The 27,626-nt window shown below is 36.4% G+C and overlaps 1 protein-coding gene across 7 annotated transcripts in view; it reads right to left on the bottom strand.

Moving 5' to 3' along the window:
- Ten-m (teneurin transmembrane protein Ten-m) overlaps positions 1 to 27,626 on the bottom strand; it is an 856,961-nt gene that overhangs the window by 599,085 nt on the left and 230,250 nt on the right. For 2 of the 7 annotated variants that reach the window (XM_083036706.1, XM_083036710.1), the window contains exons 10-11: positions 19,254 to 19,450; positions 19,084 to 19,127 (exon numbers count right to left, since the gene is read on the bottom strand). The gene's annotated coding sequence lies outside the window, so the exon portion shown is untranslated. Of the gene's footprint in view, positions 1 to 13,911; positions 14,987 to 19,083; positions 19,128 to 19,253; positions 19,451 to 27,626 lie in introns of those variants that run through there. The other 5 variants (XM_083036712.1, XM_083036713.1, XM_083036711.1 and 2 more) reach the window with 4 other exon arrangements.

Here is a 27,626-nt window from a genome sequence, read left to right as displayed (position 1 = left end):
CGGCTTATATTTCCATGGTTCTATAAAATATATATAAAAGGCCCCGTATAATTTTAAGGAACATCCCCTAGCCTCGGGTCTTAAACATAAAACGTGCGAATCGCGCTTGTCGCGATTACGTTCATCAGTTTTGCAGATAATCGCACCGCGAAACTGCATCGCAGAGCTAATCTGCAGAATTTTCATCCTTCCCTCTATTATTACATAGTGATATATTATATTATAAAATAGATTCCAGGAAAAATATAGTGAATTTTATTCCTAAAAATAATTATGTGTGTTAAAAATTTTATAAAATATATACTTAAAATATTAATCTATTTTTTATTTACTGATATAAATTTTTTAATAAGAGATAAAATATGAAAAACAAGAGATCCATTTAATTTCTTTTTTAGAATGAAATGTTTAATTAAATTACACAAATGATGTGTGAAATAAATACATCTATGAAACTAGAGACTAATTGTAATTAAAATATAGAATTAAACCAAATTTTAAAGAAAAAATAAAATTAAAATGAAAAATTAATTATTAAAAATCTTATTCTCACCTTTTATTTCTGTTAATTAATATAAAAGTTGTAATTTATATTTAAATTGTAATTATATTAATTAATCTAACTGTGTAAAGTAATAAAAAATGCTAAATATGTGAATAATAGCAAAAGTTTCATGTTAAAAATTCGAGCTCTAAATCAATTAATGGTTCATTTCTCCTGAAATTATCCGAAATGATGTATTGCATTACTTAATCTAATATATATGAATTACATGCTTTTGCCTTATGTATTACGCGTGATAATTTCATTAAAACAATATAATTTTATCAAAAAAAGAACGTATATAATTATAATTTATCACAATAATCGCAAATCGCACTGACAAGTAAGTTGGATTTAAAATTAAAATCTCATGTATAAAAACTTCTTTTCAATATAACTTCAATTTACTCTGATTAATTCATTTAATCGCTAGAAGAGAAATAGTTGCACCTTTTATGTTCAGTTATCGTGTACTATGCCTTTAATCTTAATACAACACAGTTGGAAAATTTGTGTTTTCTTGTTAAAAACGGTTTCCGTTAAAATTTTTGTGTTAAATATTTAACACATTCATGTGTTAAATTAACATATTGCTGTTGTGTTAATTGAACTCAAATGTTAAATTATTAAAATAACTGAAAAAAGTGTAAAAATAACACAATGTGTATTTACTTTTAATTTTACACAATAAATATGTTCGATATTATTAGTGACAAGATTTATCTGTTAAAATTTACAGAAAAAAATGTTAATTTTACTTTATAATACAAATGGGGATGATAAAATGTAAAATTAACAATTTTTTGTTAATTTTTACATTATTATAAAACTATATTAATTTAACACAAAATTTATTTTAAGTTTACTTGAAGTTTGCATTTATTTTATGTTAAAATATTAACACAATATTTATGTCATCATTTAACATATCCGTATTATGTTAAATTAACACAAAAATTTCTGTGGACCGTTTGGGACATGTGATATTAGTTAAATTTAACACAAATTTTTCAACTGTAAATAATCCGATCCATATCTTTAGTCTCATTGAACCGCTGCTATATTTTCTCATCGCAGATTGGGCTTCACTCAATCGCGAGAATATAGGCGATTGGAAAGCGCCGATAAAGTTTCACGGCATCAATTTTACGCTGCCGTATAATATGAACTTTATTTTTAGGTAGTGAAACCGGCGTACATCGCGCGTTGAAATAGTTTACTACCAATATTTTCTATATACGCAGATACAAACTTGCGTTCGCGCAACCTCTTCTCCAAGATTCTATTGAAATTTTCGGAAGTAGTTACAAACGTGCGAATACGTAATATAAACATATATTTCGCGATTTTTCGCGAGATAGAAATTTTACTCACTTCTGGGAAAATCCTCTGATATAATATATTTATACTAATAAGTAGTAAAAATAAATGTTTAACTAATTCCATTCGCGCGGGTTAAAATAGCATCTATATATTAATTCGATCTTGTCTCATTTAGATCAAAATACATAAAAAATGTAAACGTCGATTTAAGCAATAACGAAAAATGTGTTTATGATATTGCATTTAAAAAGACTGTATTGTTTATTAAATATTTTAAATAAAGATTTTTTAATGAAATTTTCTCTGTATAAATTAATAAATTTATTAGATAATATATTTACAAGCCTTTCCAGTCATAAAAATCTTTGCTATTAAATGAAATTCATTAAAATCACAAATGTTCATTCTTCTCTTTCCTTCATATCACTTTTACTATCATAAAACAGATAAGATTTTAATGAACAAATGCTAAATAGTTTTCCACGCATCATTGTGCGAGGATCGAACGAGGATCGTCATTCAATTAAATTTTTATCTATCGTATTATTAATCTGCCAGCTCACCCGCGATCGAGCACGACGTCTTGTTCAAACAAGCCAATCAAATATCTTTGCCACGAGCTATCCCACGGGATTCCACAACTCTTCGCTTCGATAAAACGTCATAAATCACGCTCTGACGTGCGCAAGATCGGGAGTATTTATTAATTTGACCGGCATGGCTCTCCGAAATCCATTATGGGTGGTTACGAGGCAGAATACGATTAGCCACAATACGCGTCCTTCACCGGGTAGTGATGTCGGCCGTCCATAAACTATCATCTACAAGATTCTCAGACGAGAGTTTCGCTGTCGAAGACGCGGGCAAGTCATGGACCCCCGCGTGTGCTCGATATATGAATTACCAACTGTGTTTGATGCACGATTAATAATCACCTGTCTTCTCGCTTCTTCATCTCACAAGGCGATCGTATTATTCAATTCTATTGGTAAGTCGCTCTTATTTGTGAACCCGTATCTCGAAATCAACAATTATAAAAGATGCAATCCTTTAGAAAAAAAGAAACAGCAAATATGTGTATAGCTATAATTAATGTCTCTCAAATATTATTATATACAAGATACCTTTAAATCGATAATGTATTCAAAAAGGATAATTCTTTATAAAAAATAAATAATCGAAAATAAAATAAGATAAATTTTTTTACATTTTTATTTTTTAGAGAGTCAATTTTGACAATTAAAAAATTGATAATAAATTAAAAGTCTTTTAAAAGTTGAGTGATTTCAATAAATAATCATATGTAGTCAAATGCAACATTAGTTATGCAACAACAGTTATTAATAAGAGAAAATACACTTTATGCAATAAAATAATATAAAATAATTTAAATAGCTGAAAAGGATTATATTTAATATATGTATAAATAGAATATCAATATCACTTTAATTTTTTTCAATAAAATGTTGCAGTTTTTTTTTTATTTTGATAGCGCAGTTGTAAAAATAAATTTAATGATACATAAATACTTCTTTGTTAAAGATCATTCAAATAAAAGAAAAACATGTTATTTTAATATTTTTATTTTGTAAATTATTTTCTGAGAAACATTAAGGCTTGTATTAAAAAACTTTTGATTTTACATATAATCTAACTTATTGTTTCATCAGTATTTATTCATTTATCGGTTGCATCACCAGTTTGTAGACTTTAAGAAACACTTTTCAGGATCAAGAAAAATTGATGCGCAGATAAAATTAATTAAGATCCGACCATGGAAGAGAAGTAAATCAACCGCGATACGAGGATTATGTTAAATGAGAGCTGGGAGAAACGAAAAGTGAGAAGGGCGAAAGAGAATGCGACAAAAAGGGTAAACGGGGAGGGAATACATTTTTTACCATTTCTACGCTAGCACCGATGCGGATTAACGGCGAAAGTGGATAAACCGGGCGTCAAGGGCTGGGTACCAGCAGCGCAAAGAGAGAGAGGGTGGGTGCGTACTGCCAATAAAACTAGGGAGGGCGAGGAGGGAAACGGGGGGGAAGGGTGTCAGTATATCACGTGGCTCTGGCCGGTCGTGTCCAACGATACAGTCCAATATATTATCCAGATAGCCATGCTAATTCAGCTATAGTCCCCGCCGGTTTGCGCCTGACCGAGCGGCCTTCGTGTTGTCACGGGGTTGCTGCCTGCGCGTGTCGTCGTTCTCACGCACACGCGAACGCATAGATACGTTTCGTCATCCCGACGGATCCAACGGGATCTCTCTCGGCGTAGTCGTCCCGGCATGGCAGGGATTTCAGGGGGGATGCATTGCATCCTCGTTACACGGTATTATACGATCGGACGCCGAGACAGGAGAAGATTACGTCGCGTCGCGTCGCGTCGCGCCGAGCCGCGTTTGACCGGAACGAAGATTCTCTCGCGCGCACCATTCTAGAATGGTCTATTAATAGGTTTATTCTCGAATGAATACCAATGGCGTGTCGTGGCTCTGATATTGGGGAATGCAGCGCACTGATAACGTAATAAGCCGATTTCGCGACCGGTAGAAGCACACGTGATTATATGACGCTTAATGCGCAGCCGAAAACGCGATTGAAAAGACAACGAATATGCATATAATATAAAATGATCAAGTGCCATAGCTGTCTCTCTAAAATTGCAAAAATTTTTCTTGTCTTTTCGCTTGGATTAAAAATTATTTTCCCTATTAAGAATTTACATCATAATTTTTATATAAAATAGATATTTTCTCTGTATTTTTACATATGTAAATACTTTTTAAATATTGACTCTTGCATGTGACTCTATTTTCTATAGAAAAATATTTATAATTAATTTTCAATTTTTTAAATCCAAATTATAATACGATAATTCTGCATCAGCGTATGAATTATCGTCGCACTTGCGCTGAAACTGCGCCATTACATCGGAAAACCTGTCGTTTCGTTCGCTTTGAACTCCTAATTGAAGGTGCTCGCACGTAACAAAGTCCGGAATACAATTGCCGATTTTGGTGTGTTGCGCACGAGAATGGACGTTATCCAATTTCGTCCCTCCAATGTTCGCCCCGTATCGCCTCGTATCGAGGGAACTCTTCTAGAAAATAATATTACACTACGTTTCGTAACCGCGAGAAATGTTTCGCAAATTCTCATTGTCCATATTTATGAAACGGGGTACAGAGTGTAACATTAAGTTATTACTCCAAATTCGCCAAATTTCGCTTTTTAACTCGCACAACATTTTGTATTCAATTTTTAAGTCGAGGACCAGAGAAAATAGCAATTTTTAGAGAAAATTAAAAAAAAAATCGTATATTTATATTTGAATATGGAATATATTAAATATTACATACAATTTTAATTACATAACATGATTTCAGTTTAAATATTTGCTAAAAAAGAAAAATATCGTTTCTAGCGTAAATAATCGTGTAAGTATTTAATTTAATTATCAACTTGACATTATATTAAGAGAGATAACTCTGGAAACACTAATAGATAAATTGTCTTTCTTTCCCCTCTCTCTTTTTCTCACTCTCTCTCCCTCTCTCTTTCCTTTGCTCTCTTTCTCCTCTGGGCTTTCTCTCTCATAACATTTCCTCAACCTCCGGCTTAAAGGAATTAGCGCTCGTAAAGCGACGAAACATCCTCGTGTTACACCTGTCGTCGTGCAGTAAACTGGTTCCGACGGAGATACAGGCGCGTTTGCAACGGTCTCAATTAGCCCGGCTTCGCAGTTCGTTAGACCCTTTAAAACCGGTTTGCAGCGCTAAATGTTTTCAGTGACGGGAGCGCACACATGTCCCCCGGAAGACGCACGCACGTAGGAAGGATGAAAAGCGAGCGGAATGAAGGAAGTGAACCAAGGTCGTTTCCAAGTGAACGAAATTGCGTAACGCGAAACATCGAGGGGCGGTAACTAGTTTAACCTGTGAAATTTAGTACGGTTTATCCCGACGGCGTGAAAACTTATATTCTCTTAGCCGCTATATTAACATCGCATTCGTGACCTCCGACAGTGGCAACAAGACGCACAACAGATACGACATGACGATATTTATACGTGTTCAATAATATTCATTTAATCCTGCCACATATGCGATATTTATATTGTTTTGAACAATTATATTCGAACACGTACACAAAAAATGGCTGCAAAACATGGAAAAAGATCTTTCTTTATGTGTTTGCATTATAGAATAGAAATGGCTCCTTGCTGTATAAATTTCTGCGTGTTCATTAATTTCATTTCGATATACATATAATTAAAAAGAAAATAAAAAGAAATGTGCCTCTGTGAAAAACGGTGACTAAATGGTCGCGCTATTATATCGGTATAAATAATGGAAAATTTTTGGCACGGGGGAGAGAAAGAGAAGAGAGAGAGGAGAGAATCGGAGAATTGACACGCAAAATGACCCATTAAACGAGGTGGAAATAACGTCTGCGGAAAGTTCGTCCGTTAGCAGCGGTCGAAGTAATTAAACTGAAAACGTGTCAAACGGACGTTCACCAACGTCAGCATTAACGAACGGCGTCTCTCTCTCTCTCGCCGCGGGCAATAAAACTTCATAAACTATTTCATAAACACAGATAGCGGCGAATCGTGCGCGCGGATCGTATCGATATAATTTATTTTTCCCGCTTATTTCCCCGGGGACTCCCTCGCCATCCCTCGTCCAGATATTGAGACTTATCCGAACGATAGTCACGCTTTCCTCGCTTTTCCGCACACGTTTTACTCCCTTTTTTCGAACTGAAATAAATTTATTTTTAAAGAAGATTGCATACAACACACGGTGAAAGCTCGAGTATCTGCGACTGGACTGCAGTTTATGGGTAAGTGATTTGTAGAAATCGTACGTATTTGTAGAAAAATACTTGTGAGTATATAAAAGTTTGTCGTTTTTCTCTTCTTTTTTTTATATCAAGATACCATAATTGCATTTTTTATAAATGCAAATAATAGACACGTGCAGTTATCCGATATAGATTTCTTTGTCATATGTACGATATAATAACAATTATCATACATAATATTGGATATAAATTATTTAACAAATATTTGTAAATATTTATTTTCTTGATAAACTACAAAACTGACAACCAAATAACAAATATTTAAATAAAAATCTTTATATTCTCATCAGCAAATATTTTAATTTAAATTGGCTAAGTTTAAATTTTGAATATTATTTATTATATTTATTATTGAACCGCTATTTAAATAAAATCTCTTCTAAGATATAATTGTTACTAATTGTGATAAATTACTTAAATGACAATACATTATTTATGTAGGACTTTGAAACATAATTTACTAACAAATTTCAATATAATGAAATAGGGAGGGAGAGGAAAATCCTGGTGGTGAGAGAAAAATTCGACAATTTTCAGACATTTGATTTAATGCGTTAAATCGAGGCGAGGCTAAAATTTTTATGCGACACACGCAGATTTAGTGTTCGCAATTAGCAAATGCAGACGCAGGTAGACGCGCAATTAAACCCGACGCTGATAAAAGCACGTAACGCGTAATTCGTCGGAACCATCGAAACACGAAAAATTCCACGCGAAAACGGCGCGCCTCCCTTATCCAAGGTCGACGATATTGCGCTCCCCCAGAGCACGCAGAATTCTTAATTAAGCACGCTACGATTTGCGAGGGCCTTTGATTTTCAACGATCGGCCCTCCCTCGGCAATAAAGCCGCGACTTAGCTCCAAGTTGAGAGGAACACGCGGGGAACCCGTCTTTCTTTCTCCCTCGCTCTCTTCCTCTTTCCAAACGCGCGAGCATTTTCGCGCAAAAGTTAAATTCGCGCGCGCCGCGTGCTCGAGGGCCACCTCGAGCGTACATTATTTCATTAACCGTGCTTTCCTCATCGTTCCCCTACGCCGTTCTCCGCCGACGTCGTCGCCGAGACCTCATCGTTACCACCACCTTCGCAAGACGCCTTGTTCCCGGCAACGGAGCCATGGACATGGCCGACGTCGCGTCGGTGTGGTAATAGCATCGTAAGAATGAGACTAAGGGGAGAGAGGAGAGAAAGAGAGAGCGACGCGAAGAATCGGGCCAGGGTGGTCGTTCTTCGCGCGCGCTGCCCCATTCTAACCGGCTTTCATATTAATTAATTTGCTCGAGAGTTTTAACGACTTATTGCACTTCAATTAACTCATTTTAAATTGCATAATCCGCGGAGAGTGCCCAGTACCCCGCTGTAACCGCGGTCACTCGCTTCTACACCCCTCATAAATCACGAGGATACTGAGATCGATTAACATGTGAACGTGTAAATAAAACGCGGACACGTAATCATGATTTTAACGAAAAATAATATTATGACCAATTTCGTCAACGTTAATTAAATTTCAAGTTTAATTCATTCTTCATCAGACATCGAGTTATTCCAATTATATCTATTAAAGTTAATCAGCTGGTAAAAATAAAAACAGCCATAAGATTTGTAATGATTAATCTCTCGAATCGTGATTGACTTGTGTTTCTCAAATGCGATAGAATTTCATAGAACAAATCTCGAAAACTTTCTCGAGATTGTATTGGGAGAAGAAGGTGTCAATTATTTACCTATAAATACGTTTCGAGCAAAATGCTTCTCTCTTGATCATCGTTACCTCAAGAAATGCGAAGCGCAAAATACAAATCAATAAGTTAAACTCGCGGGGAGAGAACGAATGGACGGACGGACAGACGGTTATTCAACAGATCATGCAATCGCACAATCCCCGGAAACGTTTCAAAAAGTTGGGGAATCGAGACGGCTCGCGCATAGAAAGTCAGAGCCGCTCGAGGGGGTGGATGGCGGACCGATCTGAAAGGAACGTGCTCAAGTTTGCCGGTGGGAATGGCACGGGAAACCCTCTCTCCCTTCGTACAGGGCGCTCGTTCCGCGAGCGAAGACCGATCCGGCCCGTAATTACAATCCGAACAAAGTTATGCCGGATCGGAGCGACCGCGGGGATGTGTCAAGTATTTAATCAGCGCCGGGTCGTCGAGTCTCCGTATGAGACAATGGACGGCGGCCAACTCCCTTTACGAGGCTTGTCCTCCTCCCTCAATCCCGTCGCGACCGCTTCTAGTACGGATTGGGAGGAAAAGGAGGGGGGTGGGATGGGGAGGGTGCAATTATGTCGACCTCATTTCGGGACAGCTTTACTTATCTTCTCTTCATTGTACTCCGTCCGTCTATATCTCTCTTCCTTCTCCTCCAACCAAATGCCCTTGCATGCCCTTCGTGTCTATCTCTCCCTCCTTTCGCGCAGTCTTATCTTTTTCATGCTCCACGCTTTCTGGTCTTTCGCAGAGAGAGATTATATACATATCTTTCTCTTTATATTCTCTATATTCGAAACTAGTTTCGTTTCTCCGCTCTTATAGTGTGTACTAGGGGGGAAAAGGGGTTTGCGTAAACTTTAAACTCTCTGCGCACATTACATAGATTGCAATCTATTTGTTATCTAGAGAAATTACGGAAGATACGCGTATACACACACGCGACCAATTCGAGTCCTACTTGCGGACGGCGTTTTTACGACGGAATTCCGAAAACAAAAGTAGCTCGGTGGTATTTCGTTTGTAATCTTCGGTATCTGATCGCACGGAAGGCATGCTCTACCTACCCCCTGCAATCCGGTACATCTACCCCTTGGTATTCGCCATCTCGATATACGGCAGTGACGTCTGTTCCTCGAATCACGCGCGATCCGTACAAATTCCCAAGCTACACGCAAGCTGTACGTCAGTGGCTTCCGGAAAGAAATCCGTAAATAACAACCGTAAATAATTATATAGTCCTTTTGGAGGGATAAGCGTTAATTTATCTTTGCGAAGTCTTGACGATAGCATTAGTCAATGTTTTATTAATGATAGAGTAATTCCAGAAAAGAGCAATTAATACATCTATCGTAAGAAAATCACGGAAGCTTAGGCACAAATCTATTTTCTCGAATTGTGAATCACTTCAATATCTTACATAAAACGCTTTATCATTTTTTAGATATCTCTATTAAAATTTATGTAATTTTGGATTTATTATTATTATTATCAGAACATCTCATAAATAAAATAATATTCTAAGGAAGCTCTGGATTTATTAAACAGCTTCTAGAAAATAAAGAATTCTCGATTGTAAGCAAGTTGTAAATTCCGAGCAATCTGTCTACAACACAATCATGAATCACACTTTATCATAAATTTTATACAGGCATAAAGATGACTCTTTAGAACTTTAGAATTTTTTATCAATAATTAATTGGATTATTTTAAATAAAGAGAATGTTTAATAAATTTAATTTTTCGATATACTATAATACTTATAAATATCCTGTTAGCTTTTCTCTTCCCTCTTTGCTATTTTTAACATTTTCTCTGAACTTCAACCACAATTATAGTATATGTACGAGCATAGCAATATTGAAAAAAGGCAATAATATGAATAATATCGATTGCTTCATATTTGATTCTTTATTTGTCTCAATTATTAATCTGTCCTAAAGATTCGCTCCATCTTCCTAAATTTTAATTACTTTTTCACATTAGTATATACATATAATTTAATTAATCGGTTATATACAATATAAAACCAATTAATTAGTATTATAAACATCAGAGCTAGCATCATAAATAAAATAATATTCTGAGGAAGCCTGGATTTATTAAACAGCTTTTAGAAAATAAAGAACTCTCGGTTGTAAGCAAGTTTGTCAATTCCGAGCAATCTGCTTACAATCATGGATCACACTTTATCATAAATTTTATAAAGCTATAATGTTTGATACAATCTCGATGCACAATGAGGCACTTTATATAAATCCGCTGGAAATGAGCACATTAATAATATTATAAAATATATTAATCCTCTTGCTCTACCCTCTCTCTCTCGTGCACGCGAAGCATTTTACAATTAAACGTATTTCTGATGAGAATATAACGTTCGTGGAATATATGGAGCGTAACGGCGCGTTGGTCTCCCCCGTGTATTGCTCGCGCGCGGTTATACAAATGTGGACCAACGCACTCTAAATTAAGGTTTAGAGTTGGTACAAATCAGTATCGAAGTTATGGGCATACATAGACGCACACCAACACACATAGATACATACATACGTGTGCCAAGCCGGTAAATCTAAATCCCTCGCGATTGTCTGTCAATTATTTATGATTGGCGGCAATTTGTCCAATCGAGAATAAGCCCTTTCCTACTCGATGGGGTTTACCGGCTGCCATTCAATGTTTCGGACTGTATTATCCGTTTCTCTCTTCCCTGTATTCCTCTCGTTTGCGGTACGCACAGACGCATGTTTGTCAAAAAGTTCGAAGAAAAATGATTAAACTCGTATTTCTCAGAATATATACATAAAAATATATATATTTGTAGATTGCGTCGGATAGAAACGTTATCAGAAACACGAACTATATGTTAGACGCATATAGTTTCGATAACAAATGTTACGTTATATTGAAAATTCAATCGGGGTCACGGGGAATTTCCATTTAAATTGCATTTTTGCGCGAGATATAAATGTGCGCTGCAAACCCAATTAATTAATTCCGACAATCAGTTCGCGATTCTCTCTACGAAGAAACGGATGTGGTACACAGGTATATTACGGCGACACAATTTCAATAGACGTTATACTGTACAAAGAAAAAAAGAAAAGATCCGGGTTGACAACAACGTTGCAAAGATGATATTGCTGCCATTTCCAGCCAGCCGCCAATTCAAAAAGTTAAAGCAAAACTCTTCTAGCCCGAAAAAGAAAAAGTATACTTTTTCCAACTTCATTCCAACGTGCGATAAGCAACCACACAGAAAAAAGTCTACTCGCGTGACATGTATAGTGAGCTTTTATCCAAGCTCTCCTTACTTTATAACGTAACGCGGCTCTTCGACTTATCTTTACTTTCTATTTACTTTTCAGTAGTAAGCTCGCGTAATTAATCGGACAGAGCGTAACTGAATTAATAAACATTTCCGATATCTCGGCGAAATAAAATCGTAAGATTATATATTTATATAACCGTGGAACTGATTGAAATAATCTCGTATATATCGAGTTTTCGACGAAAGCGCTGCAACTCGATATTAATTAAGCGAAACGAGGAAATTAATGATGACTAACTTTCGACGCATTGAATTACGCGAGGTCTTTCTCTCTCTCTCTCTCTTTCCCCGGGTTACACCCAGGCAACGCGTAATCATCGTGACGATCCTCAACCCTTTTTTTTGTATCCGTCAAAATTTATTTGCGTGATGTTTGCCTAACAAGCCGTCGCGTGACGCACAGCCTTTATAGGCCTGAATCGGAGGACGAGTTTTTATTCCCGTGTAACGCATTCATTTATGTGCGCGACCCTCTCTCTATCTCTCTATCTGTCTTTCTCTCTGGCTACTTAGTTAACTAAGTTTGCCCAAAAAACTAACGTCGCGTGCGGCTGCGGCGAATTTTCTGTCTACGTGACGCGGGAAAAAGTTTGCGCGCCGCAAAAGTAAATTAATTGTCTACCCCGCAAAAGATCTAATTAATTTTGTTGCAAATTATTTTTTGCTTCTTCTCATTCATCTCAAAGTACTGTAATGCGATTAACTAAACGTTAATTTAAAAGACGGAATTTTGCAAAATATAAATTCCGTTGGTGGCGACATGAATTTTACACGCGAAATAATGACTATTAGATTCGTACATTTTATTAAATTAATTTATTAAATTAATTAACTTAAAACTTATATCTAAAAATAAAGAAAAAACAGTTACAATTAAATATTAAATATTAATTTTTCTTTCGAGATACTCTGAAAATATATGCACATATTTCGTTATATTTTTCGTAAGCGAGAATTGCGAGGGAAATGCAAACTTTGGCGATTGATCGGCGCGTACATAAATCAACCGAGTTCGCGATTGAATAGTCAACATCTGAATTCATGATTCGGCGAAGTTAACGCATATTCGCGCAAACGCACCGTTTGAATTTGTAACCATCGAATTATATCGTCGCGCATATTAATCGAACCGGCGTCTGCTCCGAAGGGTCTCGCCGAAGAGAGAAAGAGGAAGAGAGAGGGAGGAAAGACTGCAACGAGATCTTTCTACTTTTTTCTACTATCCGGTCTCGCCACTTTGCTACGTCCTTCTGTCTGCCATACTTCTGCTTTGTCAACTATATATCTTTTCTATCCTTTTTCCGCTCTCTTATGGGCCACCCACGACTTCGGCCGGCCCTTCCACTCACGTCAGCTTAACGTCACTCATGTTCGTACGGCAGATCCTCTTTTTGTCGTACTCTACTCTCTTTCCGCTTCTCCTCTCCGTCTCTCCTCATTTTTCTCTCCGTTCTCATCACCATCCTTTACTCTGTGTACTATTTTAAAATGCGCGTTCGAACTAACGGTGTCCACGAGAGCTGGATATTCGCTAAACGTCTGCTGTATATTTAACCGTAATTATCATCGTCCAAGGCTTTTAAGCGCGACTAATTAGAACTATATAACTAAATTAGACGAGATAAATCACACTACCTTTTTTACAGCGGAATATAACAATTTTATATTATATTTACATATATGTGTATGTGCAAAGTTATTATTCGTATTATATTACTATTATTTTATAGATAAATGAAAAAATGAGAGATATATCTTGTAGTATAAATTGTTATATAAAATCTAAACTGTAAAATCTGACAAGAATCATTCCCGCAAATTACTTTGTAGTACGACAGTTACATGAATTAATACAAACGTTGAAAAGTTTCTCTTTCTTTTTATAGGGAAAAAAAATACGAGATGCCCGTCTGGCGATTAACTATTTGTAGTCCGATATTAAGAATAGATTGACATAATGCCAGCAACACTTGTTGCTCATTCGGAGATGATCGTAAACAATAAACGTAACCATTGCTACTTTATCGAAATGTGTCTCCCGTCCCCGATCAAACATTAAACATTTGCTTTATAACGTGAGTTTCTTATAGGTACGCTTCTAACAAAATGATGTTGAAACTAAAGACTCACCAGTCTCACGTGTCTGACGCGACAATTCCCACTTCGGAGGCTTAACCAGGGTCTTTCTCCCACAGTTTTCTTTCGCGTTCGTGTTCTTTCGGCCTCTATAACTCTCTCGTCACGTCACGTCCCAACTGCCTTCCCACCGTCCCCGGAGTCTACTTTACACAGATTGCACTGCACGTCACAGTCGTCCTTCCACTGCCGTCTTCCCCCTTTCCACGTACGAACTCTTTAACAGTCGGAAAATGTATCAAAGGGTCCGCACGACACAAAGCGCGGAATGACTTGGCATCTCTATTTTCGCACAATTAGTGTCCATTAATTAGAAATCGAGGAACAGGGTTGTCGGAGAACCTCTGGATGAGCTCTTATGGAAAGACTATAAGTTCTTCGTTCTAATTTCGTGACCGAACACGCCGAAGTCACGTGTTAAGAGAAGGAAACTGTCTGTCATGAGAGGCTTGGATTTCAAAACGCGAACATAGAAAAATCTCAGAATCTCGCCGGAAGAGAAGAAGTTCGTCGTGAGATTTCGCTCGTCCCGAAAAACGATGTCCAGGACTGTTATTGACGATTACTGGTCACGACAGTTCGAAATCTTTCACGGGAACAATTCACGACGTGTTGAAACGAGCGTCCTGAAATGGGATTCTACGAGGAGCATTCCTCAACCGGGATGCGTGTATCTTCGCTGTCCCGTCCGGTCACGTGGCGGCGAGCGCCACGTTCATTGATCGCGAGCCGACCTTGATGGTGCGAGCCGGCGACGTGTGAGCTGTCGACGAGATCAATGCATGCACTCAGGTTGTCGCGCGTCAACCCCCGAGGATATTCTTGCCGCGTCTCTTTGCGCCCCAGGATCGACGAGAAGAAAATGCCTACGAGAGAACAGGTGGTTCGTCCCGCGTGCAAATTCGTGGGGGTCCTCGCATTCGCGTTGGGGAACCCGAGACCACCCGCGTTTTGTCTTTCTTTTCTCTTTCTCTCTCTCTATCGCTCTGCTGTCGCTCGTGTTTACGCTCAGGATGAGTGCGTTCTCCAGAGCCCACGAGGAGGAGGAATAATACGTCCGTTCGCGAACTGTTCGCCAAACGTACTGAGGGAACCCGGCAGACGGTTCGCCGGTGACGTTGTGCCTCCGTGGGTTCGATTCCCGGATGGGCATGCGCCACGTTCTGCGCTTTCGGAGGGAGGTTGCCGCCGTCGTCGCCGCCGCTTCTACTGCTCGCGGAGATGCATCCACCACCGAGAGGTGATTGCCACCGGTGGGGTTGCTGAGGGTTACCTTCTTTCTCGGTCTTTGCGCTGTCGCGCTCCTCTCCTCGCCCTGTTAAACTTTGCTTCTCATCAATGTCTTCGTCGATTCGACTATCATCGTGTTAAATATGTATGAATGCATCAATACGCGCTGACTTTAATCACAAAGTGAAAAGATTTTTTTTTTTCAGAATTGTGTCACAGTAGGATATGTCACAATAATTATATTCCCTACGCCGTTCAATTTGTTCAGATTGATTGAGATTTTATCAATCGTCATATAGCGACAGAAATCGGTTGTTTATCAAATTGTCATGTTTATCTTGCTCTTTCACAATTGTGCACGTAAATCTCTGTGTATTTGTATTAATAATTTATTGCTATCGTTTCGTATAAAAATTTTCACACTTTTCTACGCTTTTACTAATTTGAAATTATATTTTGTAAAATAAACTTTATATGCGCGCGCGACGCATTAATATGTTTATGACAGCCAAGGTACGTTTAATGTTAATGTAACACGCATCTCTAAATAATGACATAAACAATTTAAAGATTTCATGCAACGCATCTCTTTTTAGAGCTATATTATTATAAATTTGACAATCTATTTGGTCGTTTTCATGAAATGTCTATTTGTTGCGAGGTAACAGTTCGTGAAGCGAAATGGAAGGTAATTACGACTGGCGCACTTGTTGCTCTTGCTGTTGTTGCCTTCCTGCTGCTATTGCTGAACATATCGTACGTTTGAATATCATATCACCTTCATCACCTTGAGAAGATATATTTGATAACTTTATTTATATACTTCTCTATTTACGTGTATTTAATATATTTAATTAATGTATAAAAGAAAGAGAGAGGGAGAGAGAGAGAGAGAGAGAGACAATATATATAAATAATTTACATATTAATTGTATTTTTAAGATAGCTAATCTATGCCTGAATAAAACTCGATAGCAATAAAACTCTTATCTTACTCGATGAAGTTTCCAATAATTAAATTTTCTGTAAATTTCTCGATAACCGCATCATTGTAACGCGGATAAACCGTATATATTCCCGATGTGTGTCCGACGGTTTGCGGAAATGTAGCGTGTTATTTATTTATATATCGCGTTTGTGTCTAAATATATCGTCTCGAGAGTAGAATACACAACACGTGTAGAGCACGGAATTGCATTGCATTCCTGCGCTTGTTCGCCCCGCGTAATTAACGTTACACGTACTGTAATGCATGTTTCATTATGCGGGCGTTGTATCGCTGTGCCATAATTAGTAAGCTTAAAGGTAGATATTATTCACGACACGTGATAGTCGTATACGCGCGATAGAATAGGCTTCAAAGAGTAAAGCGGCGCGCATAATTGATAATCTGTGTGAGAAAATTCTCTTTATTCCTTATATATCGGGCTCTTTCCAATTTCGTTATATCGTTTCAATCCTTCTGTCTTATACAATCCGTCCTTACTTATATGCTTTATTCTGCAAAGTCGCCTAATCAAAATATACTACAAATAAAATGAAACCCTTATGGACATGTGACTACCTATCCAAGCAAAGCAAATATTAAAATGCATCTATATTACATTAAAAAGAAATAGGTCAATTATTTTGCTTGATTATTTTGCCATACATTGTGCCAGAAAAAGTGCTTTTCTCTGGCACAATGTGCCATGATATATATAACTGAATAGACCATTACCATCTTTTCTAACAGACACATGTGGGTATATTTCTTTATCTCTGTTATTTTTTAAAATATCGTTATACATTGCACTCATGTGACTATGCTAGCATTAATATATGTCATGGCTATGTTTCTTCCAAGTCCATTTCGAACAAATGATTCCGCTGTTTCATTGCGTTATTTTTTTAAAACATAATTATACTGCAAAAGAGCTTTGATTATACTGATTCTGATTATATACCGACTAATGACATTCTATAAAATTCAACAGCTTTTGTAAACACACCGCTGAATTTTCATGTCGTGTAATTAACGAACGCTCATCAAATTTCCGTAATAACCTTATACCAAACAATGCGAGGCCTCAGCTGGCTTATAACTTTCTAACGTCTCTTAGTGAAATCTCGATTACTGAACGTAACTCGTAAAGTAACGTCAGCTTCCACGAAGGCATTCGTGCGGTCCAAACTTACGCCCATACATGAAGGCATATGTCGACGTTTTCATTGGTCGATCGAGCATGAATTTAGACGCGGTGCCCCGGAATAACCCCGTAGATTGAGACAATACGCGGCAGAGCCGTGTCGCGTTGCGGTCGTCGTTGCGGAAGGATATGCAGGTTCGCGCCACGGCCAAGAGAACGAGAAACCTAGTTAACTCGGCAGGTTGATTACGCGGCGGCAGGTGTCACGCGCGCGCCAAACTTTACCAAGTTTCGTCTAATAGTGCGAAATATTTTACAGATTACGAGTAACAACAGAGTTTCCGTTTTTAATACCCCCCGATATCACATCTAATTGCGCTTGCAAAAGAAATTTTCAATTATTTTTAAAATTATATTTTATATTTAATCAAATTATATTGTATATTTCGCGAAATATACAATACAAATTCGAGAATAAAATATATTTTAAAAACAATTTAAGAAATATTTTGATATCAAAAGCAATAGGGCAATTGATTGTCGTAATATATTAGACCCTAGTACAACAAATTAGAGAGAGAGCATCCCTATACTTTCCAACTCCATAAATCCTATCAAAAACTTGAAATAAAAAACTCCAAATATTTTTTTTTTAATTATTCGATAACTTTCTTATTAATATATAATATTATAATATTTTATTTCGCGCGATTATTGGGACATGGGTCTGTATATTTTTCAGAAAATTTAACTACTGCATTACAAATTTTAAAATTTGTGTATGCTGATATAATATTATCTCGAGAGAGATTAAGATATAAAAGGTGATTTAACACTTACCTACTATGATGCAAAATAGCGGAATTGTAGTTGTAAACAATCTTGTGATTTGTAAAATATCCACATTATGTATAAAAAAGCACATGGTCCAAAATAATTAATATTTAAAAAATAATTATTTAATTATTTAAATTATTGCACACAAATTAAATTTTTATTTGTTTTTTTAAACAAATAATTAATAGGATAAATTTTACAAATTTTCAAAAAAAATTCTTTTATATATAAACTTGTATTTATAATATATAAAAGAAATTTTATATATACATATATATGTACCTAAAGATTTATGAATCTTGAATAAAAAATGTTATTTACAATATTATACTTGAAAGATCTAATTTAATTTCAATTGTAATTTAATTTAATTTAATTTAAAATTAAAAATGTATTAAATATAAGAATTTTTCATTATATTTATGTTATATTTGTAGGGAAGAATTTATTTTGCTATCAAATATATTTAACGTGGTACAAACTAACGGGCATTTGAAGAATATAATTTTATGCCTTAAATTTTATATAAATATGTAATATAAATTAATATAAATATTCTTGAAAGTTTTCAAATTAACTATTAATATAACGTAGCAAATTTTCTTGTTATAATAAAATAACAAGTCATCAATCGTAAAAATTGATTAATCGCGCGGGATAGTAATTTCTGTAATTATTGGATAAATCTGTATCATAATACAAAATTAAATATATAATATTGTATTAAATATTGTTACGCCGCAAAGCTTGATAGTGCTATTGTTTTCATACGATGGTCTTCATGCTTTAAAATTCTTAATTTCTCTTAATATTTATTAATCGTGTGTGATAAATTCAGAATTTGTCCTTTTCTAAAAAAGGCATATTAAGTCGATTCTCGCAAGTATTGAGAATGGACTTAACATGTCTTTTTTAGAAAGGGATGTTATAACACTTTCAATTCAATCGAAATAAACAATTTCTCACTCACCGATCACGTGCAGCGAAGTTGTAGTACACAGCACACACCTTGATCTGAAAACAAAATATTCAAATAATGTATATACATGTGTGTATGTGTGTGTACGGGGTATTTTGAAAATCTGGAAACGGTGGAATATCTCTAGTTTAGAAAAAAATGTTTTTAGGTATTTTGCATACCTCACAGTTGCCCCGCTGTCGTCCGATGCCTCCCCGGGCCTCCTCCTCCTCTCTTGGTCCATGGTAGCACTCACGACACTCGCGAAAATACGAATAATTACGATCGCCCGACACTTTACACGGCACTCCCGACACGCGAAATTTTACACGGCACTCCCGACACGACGCGTGAATCGCAGTGTGTATCGCAATGCTACCTGTAACAAATAAAATACATACATATATTAGAATAATCTTATTATTTCGCATTATAACATACATAATATAAATATATAAACTAGAATTAACGATAGATATATCCACGGATCGTAATACATTCGCGCGCACGACAACAGATTAAGTTGGGTTATGTTGGCAAGAGATTTTGCATCAAATTTTTCGCGAAATATGCGTTTCGAACAATCACGCCTACATATTAACGTTGAAATTATGATATGCGATTGATAAATATTACAATACAAAAGTTAGAAATCGTTTCTATAACGATTGTGCTTACTAATTAATCACAGCGGGACGCAGCTCGAACTGCCTGATACTCGCGACGTTTCGGTAATGGCCGAAGCTATTCTACAAACATCGACAACTTCATTCTAATAGCGCGCGCGCTACTATATGTATACACGACTTAATATTAATAATTAATTATAACTCGAAGGAGATTCGTTCGAAAAGATATAGCTTTAGAAAGGAAAAATATTAATCGAGAATAAGGTATTATAAGCTATGTGAACTTAGCACCCGACTTTTTAAAAATTAATTTTTTTAAACGGAAAATGATAGCATTTCGTTTGTAGTTGTTTGTAGTAACAATAATTTCGTTTGTAATTTTATCAATTAATAAATAAGAAAAATTTTTTAAATGACTCGCACTTAACATTGAGATATCGCAAATCCGCTTGCGCAGTCTTCTTTAGAATCGTTTGTAGTTGTTTGTAGTGATTTTCCTTTCGTTTGTAGTTGAGCGATTCAAAAGTTATAAACAATTGTTTATTCGTCCAAGAAGTAAATTTGTTAATTTTTAAGATATCTCAAATCCGCTTGCGCAGTCTTCTTTAGAATCGTTTGTAGTTGTTTGTAGTGATTTTCCTTTCGTTTGTAGTTTAGCGGTTCAAAAGTTATAAACAATTGTTTACAAACGATTCTAAAGAAGACCGCGCAAGCGGATTTGAAAAATCTTTAAAATTGACAAATTTACCTGTAATTGTTTATAACTTTTGAACCGCTCAACTACAAACGAAAAGAAAATCACTACAAACAACTACAAACGATTCTAAAGAAGACTGCGCAAGCTGATTTGAAAAATCTTAAAAATTGACAAAGTTAGCTCTTGGACGAATAAACAATTGTTTATAACTTTTGAACCGCTCAAATACAAACTAAAAAAAAGTCACTACAAGCAACTACAAACGATTCTAAAGAAGACTGCGCAAGCGGATTCGCGATATCTCAATGTCGGGTGCGAGTCATTAAAAAAATTTTTTTTATTTATTAAATAATAAAACTACAAACGAAATTATTGTTACTTCAAACCACTACAAACAAAATGCTATCAATTTCCGTTTAAAAAAATTAATTTTTAAAAAGTCGGGTGCTAGGTTCACTTAGCTTAAAATGATTCTTTATTAATCTTGACAACCCTGCATCGCAAGCCTATAAGTAGTAAGCCCCGAGATTGATCAGCCTAATCATACCTACGTGGTCGAAAGTCGCGAATACATTGGAAGCGAGGCGGAGACGCGCCTGAAAATATTATTTAAAAAAACAAAACATATAAAATAATTTTTATTAATCCTGATAGCTCTGCATCGCGAGCCTAAGTAGTAAGCCCAGAGATTTGTCAGCCTAATCGTATCTATGTGGTCGAAAGTCGCGAATACATTGAAAGCGAGGTGGAAACGCGTGTGAAAATATTATTTAAAAAAACAAAACATATAAAATTATTTTTTATTAATCTTGACAGCTCTGCATCGCGAGCCTAAGTAGTAAGCCCAGAGATTTGTCAGCCTAATCGCATCTACGTGGTCGAAAGTCGTGAATACATTGAAAGCGAGGTGGAAACGCGTGTGAAAATATTATTTAAAAAAGCGAAATATATAAAATGATTCTTTATTAATCTTTACGGTCCAGTATCGTGAGCTTAAGTAGCAAGTCCAGAGACTGGTCAGCCTAATCGCATCTACGTGGTCGAAAGTCACGAATACGTTGAAAGCTAGGTGGAGACGCGCCTAAAAATATTATTTAAAAAAACAAAATATATAAAATGATAGCTATGTGAACCTAGCACCCGACAAAAATTAACTTTTTAAAACGGAAAATGATAGCATTTCGTTTGTAGTTGTTTGTAGTAACAATAATTTCGTTTGTAGTTTTATCAATTAATAAATAAAAACAATTTTTTTAATGACTCGGACCCGACATTGAGATATCGCAAATCCGCTTGCGCAGTCTTCTTTAGAATCGTTTGTAGTTGTTTGTAGTGATTTTCCTTTTGTTTGTAGTTGAGCGGTTCAAAAGTTATAAACAATTGTTTATTCGTCCAAGAGGTAAACTTGTTAATTTTTAAGATATCGCAAATCCGCTTGCGCAGTCTTCTTTAGAATCGTTTGTAGTTGTTTGTAGTAATTTTCCTTTTGTTTGTAGTTGAGCGGTTCAAAAGTTATAAATAATTGTTTATTCGTCTAAGAGCTAACTTTGTCAATTTTTAAGATTTTTCAAATCCGCTTGCGCAGTCTTCTTTAGAATCAACAAACAATTGTTTATAACTTTTGAACCACTCAACTACAAACGAAAGGAAAATCACTACAAACAACTACAAACGATTCTATAAAGAAGACTGCGCAAGCGGATTTGTGATATCTTTAAAATTAACAAATTTACCTCTTGGACGAATAAACAATTGTTTATAATTTTTGAACCGCTCAACTACAAACGAAAGGAAAATCACTACAAACAACTACAAACGATTCTAAAGAAGACTGCGCAAGCGGATTTGCGATATCTCAATGTCGGGTGCGAGTCATTAAAAAAATTTTTTTATTTATTAATTGGTAAAACTACAAACGAAATTATTATTACTACAAACAACTACAAACGAAATGTCTACAAACATTTTCCGTTTAAAAAAATTAATTTTTAAAAAATCGGGTGCTAGGTTCACATAGCTGGTATTATAACATATTATTTACAACATATATTACTATTTTATAACTTTTACCATATTATTTTAAAATTTAATTAGCAAATTATAACATACATAATATAAATATAAATATGTAAGCTAGAGTATTTAAATAGCAAATTTTCGCTTTATTAATATTTTTTGACAGAAATCAGCTGATTAAAGCGTTAATTTGCTAATTAATTTTTAAAATAATAATATATTTTAAATAAAATATGTTATAATACTTTAAACTCGATTAATATTTTTGACAGTTATCAGCTGATTTCTGTCAACAGATATTAATCGAGAATAAGATATGATAACATATTATTTACAACATATTACTATTTTAATTTTTTACCATATTAATATTTTAAAAATTAATTAGCAAATTAACGCTTTAATCAGCTGATTTCTTGAAAAAGTATTAATCGAATTTAAACAAACTTCATATTATTTTCTTAAAAATAATCTTTTTAACATAAATCTGAAGAATGGCGCGCGCTTATGTTGTTCTAGTATAAAATAAAGTGAGCATCGTAAGAACATGATTAACATCGTTTTAATCTCTTTTAAAAAGAATATAAAATAAATATAAAAGGAATATACAATAAATTAGTTTTGTAATTTATTTTCGCAAATCGTATATTATTAAAATAGATTTTAATTTATTTCATGACTAACAAATCGTCAGGTTTATTTGAAAACAAAGCATTAAGAAGACATTTTGGATGATTAAATCCAGACCGCTGATTTCGATTAAGTTTTTTTTTAATCGGGGTTGTTGCGCGATAAAAATTGATTAAAACTGCAAGAGGCGGGGATTAATAGCTCAGTCATTGAACACAGAAATAATCTCGCTTGCGGTTTTCCGGGTTATTAGGCCAACTCATTATCTCTCTCTTATTTCTTCCCTCCTTCCCCTTCGCCCCTCTCTCTCTCTCAGATCAAGGACTGAGCTGTAATAAAATGCCTCAGTTCCGCAAAATCGACCCCCGAGGGGAATTAATCTATTCCGACGCGATCATTCAATTTTCTCGGATTGCAGTTTTTTACATTCTCGGGCTCTCTCTCTCTCTCTCTCTCTCTCTCTCTCTCTCTCTCTCTCTCTCGCTCTCGCTCTTTGTATATGGCACGAATATACTCGGGTAAAACAAATCTGGTGAGCTCGACATTTGATTTCATCGAATGACCTACACCGCGAATGGCTTTTCATGAAATCTACATTCCCACATAGCGATCAATTGATTCAAAAATAGGGTAGGTCGTCAATTCGTCGCGGCTTCCAAATCGAAGCGCGCAACGATCAGCGGTCGATTGTAATCGCGATGAATTGGCGGGCAGTTACAGATGCTACATACGCAGTTACATTGGTGACGAGTGAAACTAATATCTCGAAGCAAATTTTTCGGAAATGGGCATTCTATATAGAGCGATTCATTACTGAAGGAATCAAAGGTAACATGTTCGGTTACTTCAATATGATATAAAAGAGATCTTGAAATGTAATCGATAATAAATATAAAAAGAAAAAAAAGAATAGCATACATTACATCAATGGAATAATAATATCAATAATAATTGTAATTTTATAATATTGAACCAATTGTCATTTATGAGATTTTTAACTTTGTATTGCAAAATATTTCTGAAAATGTATATGGATGAGAATTGTAATTCTGTAAATATTTTTGTTTTAAAGGTATAACAGAATTTAATACGGAATATCTTTCCATAAAATAGCTGTTGTTAAAAAGCTAATTTTTCAAATTGGTTTTGTATAATAATACGTAGGTACAATTACCATGTTCAATTACGAAACTCATACGTTGTGCAGAAGAGACGCGAAAAAAATACAAGATTATATAACGCAATATGAAGAAATGACGCAAAGCAAAAAAAAAGATATTCAAACGCGTGATGAGAAACGTAGAAGAAAGAAATTCCAAAATTCCGCGTCCGCATTTCCCCAGCCATCTTTGTTCTCACGTCTCGGTATTAATTTCGCGATTATTAATTGCGATGACATTATTAACTCGCGCCTCGACAGGTCGTCGAGGAGAGGAGACAACACGACAACGTCGGCGGGGGGTCGCTTTAAAATGCGCGAGGAATGCGCGCGCGAGGACGTAGAGGAAGGGAGCGACTACGTCGAGACTACGACGAAGGTCACGGAAGCGGCGATAATGAAAGGAGTTAATCACTCCAACCAGACAGTACTAGTGACAATGTGCCGCGCGTACAGGAGTAAGGGACTTTGTATTTAGGGACATGAACTATTCGCGGATGCGCAGTTGCCTGTGTGCAAATGTACTCTCTCGAAATTCCGCGAGTCCGCGAGAGAGGAACGTCTCCAACTGCAAAAATGCAACGGACATAAATGCGCATCTTCGAGATGTTTTATTGGAGGATATATTCCGTACTGCGTGTTTTCAACCCCGGTGTATTATTTTTCGGCAAATATTTCACGTTTAAAAATATTTACAAACTAGAAGGGTATTGTATGTAGAAGGCAGAATGAATTGTCATTGAAAATGTAGAGAAGACATAATGGTATTAAACGCGGCAATGCATCAAGCAACGCGCGTCTCGTAAATAATAAGAAAAGAAAAGAAGAAAGGAAAAAACGGAGGAGAGATTTTTTTCCTTTCCTCTCCATATAATTCGTCGTAAACGTTAGGACAGATCACGAGAGAGGAAGGAAGTATCGCCAGCTGTAGCGTCCCTCGCGGACCTTCGTAACGTTGAACCAAAGGAATAACTTATGCCTCCGCCTCTCCGCGGTGTCGAAAGAAAAATGCGTTTGCACCAAGCCAGCGATCGGAGGGAACAAAATGGATGATGGAGATACAATTCTAGGGTTGTCGACGGAATCTTAAATCACGATTCTTATGGTGAATTGTACGGAGCGTCGCGTTTCCCCGCGAAACTCACGCAGTTGCTTAAAAACATCGTAAAATTTCATTTTCCTTCTCGCACAAAAGCGACTACTCCAATTACCCAAGAAGCCTCATATTCTAACTGACAGATAATTGCATCGCTTAAGTAAACTTTAAAAAGCTATAATCTCCAAAATCGCAAGTCTAACTTTACTATTTCATAAACGATCGTACTATTAATTTTATAAAATTAAACATTTATAAATAATACACGAATTGTATATAATATACATATCTTTATATATTTAAGACTGTTATATTTGTTTTAAAAGAATTAAATTTATACTTTTATATCTCAAAATTGTGCACGACATTTTTTCTAATATTTTCAACTTTTTCTTTAAATTATGCGCGAAGAGAATCAGACATATTTCAATGTCAATGAAATCAACTCTGTCGGAAATAATCCGATACGCATTTGCGGGATCTAACTTTTTCCGTGTCAGTTCGGGGCGGGTTCCGGGTTTCTCGCTCTAACGCCGTCTCACCCTCGCGGAATCACAAACCCCTCGGCGGCGTCGCCGGAGAATCTAATGAATTTGAGCCGTCAATAATAACGTGCGGCACACGCTGGTGGGGAAATTTACCCCAGATGCATCATACACGCATACACAACACAATCGAAGGGAGACCAGTCTGCCGCTGGTTCTCGTCCACGTGCACGGACAAAAGAGTCCGATCGACGTGCATGAGAGGCGACGGATGCAGTCACTGTGAAATTAACAAATTTTTCACGATTGGACACATTAACCATTGCCGGCCGGGTCAGCAAAAGTGCTCCCGATGCTTTATGACAACAATGCGAGCGATACTCCGCGAAAGGATGAGCATGACGATAAACTGAATTTACTGTCGCGCAGTAGCGGGGATGAATTTATGGCGAACACAAGACTCGCAGGAAGACTTTTCCGCCAAAAACCAAATTTTTCTACGAATCTTATAACAAAGCAAAAAATAATCTTAAATTGGTATTGTAAATTGTCAAAATTGTGTCAGAGAAAAATATAATTTCGTGCTATACTAATTTCCGCATCGTCATTTATAAGAAACATTGTTGGCCCATTATCATTTTTGCATTACCAGTACGAAATACGAGTACGAGTAGTGTAACAGTTTACACGGTCCTCCTTTACTTATATTTCTGCACCACGGTTTCTTTGATTAAAAATGTCTCGACAATTTATACTATTGTTTCCAGGCGTTCTCCAAGCACGAATTTGTGGCGCGATATGCGTTGCATTGCGGTGATAATTACGAATTCCGTACCGTAAAGTTGTTCTTCGATTATTATTATTCGACGACACACATACAGTTGGGCGCGCGATTCTTTCGCAGAGCGATCCAATTAACTTTCGAAGGTGCATGCATATATATATCCCGTCTCCCTCTTCCTCCCGGTCGAAATTAACATCCGGTTGCGTTCCGAAGTCGAGACTCTCGAAAAAAATCCGCGCGCGAAGCGCCTCCATCGTTAAATTCCCATCTCTTGCTGCGCACCTACGACCGTTGCACGGGGGCTAATAGGATTCGCAAAATTAATTACCCGCATTTACATAAGCCCCCGTAAACGTTTTTCTTTTCTTCCCTGGGCCCGAGCCTCCGGCCTCGCTTACCTTCCGCCGTCGTCGCCGCCGACCGGTATGCAGAAGCGGACGAATAATTCTCGTAGAGAAATTCGTGATTACGTTAACGATATCTCTCCCCCGCTCTATGTCCTCCCCCGTATTTTCTCACCCTCGCGCGCTCCGATCCTCGCGTCCTCCCATTTCATTCCGACTGCAGCGAGCCGAGTCGCTGCGTTACGCCTTTCCGTTTTAGGTCGTCACGACATTGTCCCCCGTCGTCGTGCCGCGTCGTCGGCAACAGCAACCGCGACACGGGTAACGAGATTTGTCGTCCAAGATAATTAGATTATCCGCACTCTGGACGACGGCGTAGTAGTCAGTATGGGACGAAGAGGTAAAACGCGGGTCCTATCCACGCCGTAGAGGCGACAACATCGTCCAGGTAAACGTCTGTTTGCTAATTTTTTTGAAAAAAAGAACGCGAAAGGAAAGAAAAAATATGCTTACGCGATGACATATCGTATCTGACTATGTCATAAGAGATGATCGCGACGCTCCTCCTGATCAGCTCGAAACCGGCATTTTAAACTCGAATAAGATTATGAATAAGATCGAGATAAATTAAATTAAAGTCAAATTTTATCATTTAGATTGTTACTTAGATTGCAGTGACATTTTTCTTATCAATTAGGCAAAGGAGACTTTTGTT

This window comes from Prenolepis imparis, unplaced genomic scaffold, assembly GCF_030444845.1.
Source record: "Prenolepis imparis isolate NDT839.2.m4 unplaced genomic scaffold, iyPreImpa1.0 SCAF_4, whole genome shotgun sequence".
Taxonomy (NCBI): Eukaryota; Metazoa; Arthropoda; class Insecta; order Hymenoptera; family Formicidae; genus Prenolepis; species Prenolepis imparis.
The sequence above is the reverse complement of the archived record's forward strand: the minus strand, read 5'-3'. Positions and strand labels throughout refer to the sequence as shown.